This window comes from Hydra vulgaris, chromosome 08 (genome assembly GCF_038396675.1).
Source record: "Hydra vulgaris chromosome 08, alternate assembly HydraT2T_AEP".
NCBI classification, from domain to species: Eukaryota; Metazoa; Cnidaria; class Hydrozoa; order Anthoathecata; family Hydridae; genus Hydra; species Hydra vulgaris.
In genome coordinates this window covers 27,562,779-27,567,578 of record NC_088927.1, presented here as the reverse complement: position 1 = coordinate 27,567,578, position 4,800 = coordinate 27,562,779, and positions in this window count along the sequence as shown.

Below are 4,800 nucleotides of genomic sequence, written 5' to 3'. Positions count from 1 at the left end.
TTGTTAAATCAAAATTAAATTAGTTAAATCACGCAATTATTAAGTCTTATTTTTTTAATTAAAAACGCATTTTTAATACAAAGGTAAAAGGAACCTTCAAATGTAAAAAGAGTTTTTATGGCATCTCAAATTAATAAATGAAAGCGAATAATAGACAGGTTCTTGCTAATTTGTATGTATATCTTTTTTATATATTTAATTACTTAAGAATCGTGTTAATATTGATATAGAAATTGATACAGATATTAAAGAAATAGTTAAAACAGAGTATATGATATACTATATATATTTATACTAAGTATATTAAGCTGACCAACGTCCTCCTTTTTATGTAAGAGAGCGCAGCGCCAAAGGTAATTAAAACTAAGATTTTTACGGCGCTCTTTTACGTAAAAAGGAGAACGTTAGTCACCTTAGTATATACTTGGTTCGTGATTTAGTATATCAAGTATAATACTCGATATACTATATCAAGAACCAAGTTCTGACTATTTGAAAAATTTAGACATCGCAGAATCTCATGCAGAATTATATTTTTCAAAAGGAAAACCTATTAATGATACAGAGAGTTTATCCTGATAGTTCAATAAAATTCAATATCTTTAATTGACAACTTTTAGATTGTGCTTTCCAAATAATAATACCAGTACATTATTTAATAAACTTCTTGAAATATTACAAAATCAAGGTTTTGGAACTTTGCAAAGATGCAAAAAAAATTTTAAAAAAGACCTAGAGGTATAACTAAGTTATACCTATAGGTGTTTTTTAAAATTTTCCCTGCATCTTCTAGATAAACAGTTATTAACTGTTTCTAAAAAGTGTGGTGGTAATTACTCTTATTTTAAAATGCAGGCAAGTATTAAGAACATTTTTATTTTTTTTATTTTCACGTATTAAGAACATTTTATTAATGGTTTACCTTTATTTAAATTCTCTAGTAAACAATTGTGGCCAATATTAGCTTGCTTGATTATTTTAATTATTGCAGTGGCGGATTTACCATATGCGAGGCCATAGGCAAGTTTTCTATTATATTAGTTGAGTTTTTAATTCTTGTGTTCTATTGTATTTTGGATATTTATTAGAACGTAACGAAGCAAAAAACGCACATAGGTTTTAAATGTACATTAAGTATTTTTTTTATTTTGGATGAAGATGCACTAATAAGACTACTCAAAATGCGATACCATTTATTTTTTTCGCAGATTTTAGGAGGATCGATTACATTGACTTAAAACTTAACCTTTCTGACTTTTAAAGACGCAAACTCATCAATTAAATCAGAACAGTCCAAGGACCGACTTATTTTATTTTCAATGGAAATTAAAGCTAATGCAGATAAGCGGTCTTGACCCATAGTGGAACGTAAATAGTTTTTTATGAGTTTTAATTTACAAATTTTTATGAGTTTTTAATTTGGTTTTTTACATCATTCATTACTTACATTATACCAAAAAATTGTAACTCGCACACAATCATAACACAACATTTTTTATACCAACAACAATCATACTATAGCTATAGCAATATAACAAACTATAACAAACGAGAAACTAAAAACAAAATTGTTGTCAGGAAAAATAAAAAGATCGTTAATGAAGACATTAAAGTGCTCACAAAAACAAAAAGGGCATAGCGACGTAAAACAAATATAATACTACAGAAACCACAAATCTTTTCAATATAAAACCAAAAACGTACCAGGATTTTGTATATTAAAATGTACATAAAGAACTCAGCTCATAAAATGCATAAAGACTCAAAGTCAAAAGGAAGGAACAAGCGTCCTCATGAAAACATTAATGTAAAATAATAAAACTAGTATGTAAATGTGATAAATTAGTAAAAGAAAAATCAGTCTTTGTTGTAAGTTCTGTAACGTCGAGTCTAATCAAAAGCCAGCGTAAGGAGTGAATATAAAAGCCACAACAATAATAAGGGAAGTGCCAGTCGTAAATCAAAGAACCCAAGATGGCTTTAACAGCAATGCAAGGAGAGTCTCCAACTTTATTCCCAGGGAGGGGGCAGCCCCGCTTATAGGACTATTGTCAATAACTGTTAGCAAATGTAGCCATACTTCATTGAATCCACAATGGATAAAACACCTATACATGGAATAAACACTGATCTATGGCTATAAGAGAAACCGCTACAACAAATACCTCGAACCAGCATAACATCCCATCACTGCTCAGATTATGTCTTGTGCAACAGTAAAAATGTTAAGAAAATATTATATAAAATAAATAAACAAACAAACAAAAAGTCATTCAGTTAGGAGGATGGAAAAACAGAAAAAGCCTTTGAGACGCGTAGGTGCATATGGGCAAAGATATATTTTTCACAGTCATTGTCAATGTATATGAGACTAGAAACCGCATACTCTTTCATATGGTTGCCAGGCATTATGTATAACGCAAAAATAAATTGCTACATACATAATAATAGATGTATATGTAAAGTTGAATATTTTATAAAAATACTGTTTATAAAAATACTGTACGCATACATTATATTGAATTTTAATAAATGAGTTTCGTTGTTTATATTTATTGTACTAAGAAAATTTTTTTATATTACTTGTACTAAGAAAAAAAAATGCGAGGCCACCTGAGCGCGAGGCCACCGGCAAATGCTTGCTTTGCCTGTGCTTAAAACCGCCGCTGAATATTTGTATTGTTGGCATTTTAATGAAACCAAGTCTTATTCAGTAACTAAATACCTATTTTTTTATTTGAGTTAAGACAATAATATAAAATGGTTTTCTATACAACAAAAAATATAAATGTAACTGTCAAGTCTTTTGTTTCTGATAAGTTGTTTTTAAAATCTTATAATGGTAACAAATTTTGGTAAAAGTGTTCTTATTTGTTAGTGACTTATCCTACTCTTTTGAAATTCGAATTTTCTCCAAAAAAAATCACAGAATAAAGACATTAGTTGTACCAGACATGTCAAAGTCTGCTTTAAATAATCCTTTAGAAGATAATTGTAACTAATTTCTCTATTTTATTTATCATTCTTTAAAAATTCCAAAAAAATAATCATAATTAAAATCAATATTTATATTTATTATTTGATAAAGTTTATTTTTTAGTTACTTATCCAACTTCAAATAAGAATGAGAAAAGCGTATTTAAAGATGGAAGTGAGTTAATATTTTTTTCTATATGAATGAATATTTAATAATTTATGGTTTTTAGTTTTAATATTTAGCAAAAAAATAGATAACACAGCAAACATTTAAAGAGGAATTTCAGTGCACCTATATAGGCATTATAGGTGGTTGCAGTTTTGGTCATAATATACTTAATGGACCATTAGTGGCAGCAGCCAAAAGTGGATAACATGAATAACCACTATATCACTTGTTGGAATGTTATCGGCTGGCCACATGAGTCATTTACTAAGTAAACAATGAGTTTAACTCCATTTAACTGCTCAAAATACCTATATAGGTTCACTGCAAATCCACGACAACAATGTCTGCTGAGAAAGTGCCAATATGTCGTCATTTATTTATTGACATATATTTTCAGGGTTCCGAATCCTCCTTAAAAACCTTAAATATCCTTGGAAAAGAAATCCTTCTTAAAAGTCCTTAAATAACCTTAAAAAAAAGTTAAAATTTGACTGCTCTTTTTAATTTACTTTTCTATAATTTTTATTTTACTTATTAATTAAAAATTTATTTATAAACATATATATATGTATAGGTCAAATACATGTTTGTATTTAGTAATATTATGCTACATTTTTGTTTTGTATTTTAAAAACTCACATTGCAATTATATGTATTTAAATATGCATTTAGAAAATTAATGTGTTTGAAGTTTTTGTATTTAATTTGGTTTTAAATTAAAGAAATTTTATTTGATTAAACTCTAAACTTGATTTTTATTTCCTTATTAAATCCTATAATGATGTCATCTGGCGTTACCATTTCGAACCGGTTCTAAAAAGACGTCTTTTCGACGTCATATATACGTCGGCGTGCCTACTGGGTTGCCGTTTATAACTAATTTTGATTTTGTTTTTAACATTTTTAAAGAAATAGTTTCTTCTCAAAGATGAAAAAGAAATTAGTTCAGTTTTTTTGGTATTGAGACATATTAGGTTAACATTTAACCAGAGAACTATACCTTTTAAATCCGAATCAACATTTTTACATAAAGAATGATACGATTTGTTGATCTGCCAGAGATTTTTAGTATCAGCAAACAGATGAACTGAAGAGAAGTGAACAGAGTTGATTAGATCGTTAAAGTAGATTAAAAATAAATGAGGATCTAAAACAGAACCTTGAGGAACACTACACAAAACTGATTTATTACTAGAACTGAAACCATTAATACTTACAAATTGTTTTAGATCTGAAAGATAAGATAGAAACCAGTCATTTACAATACCGCGAATTCCATAATAATTTAATTTAGAAATCAAAATACTATGGTCAACGGTATCGAAAGCTTTTTGTAAATTGATAAAAACATCACAAACGAAATGACCAGTATCAAGAGCTATCCTAATTTTTTCCTTTATACCTATTAATGCATGGCATGTAGAATGTTTTGATCGAAAACTAAATTGAAAATTATTTAAACAATTAAATGAGTTTAGAAAAGAGTACACCTTAAAATACATAAGCTTCTCAAGAAGCTTACTAATGTTAGATAAAAGAGAATTAGGCCTGTAGTAGTGCATGAAAGTTTAGAGCCATTTTTAAATATTGGAATAACGCAAGATAATTTTAAAATATCAAATGTTCCATTTAAATATTAAAAAGTTATAAGTTAT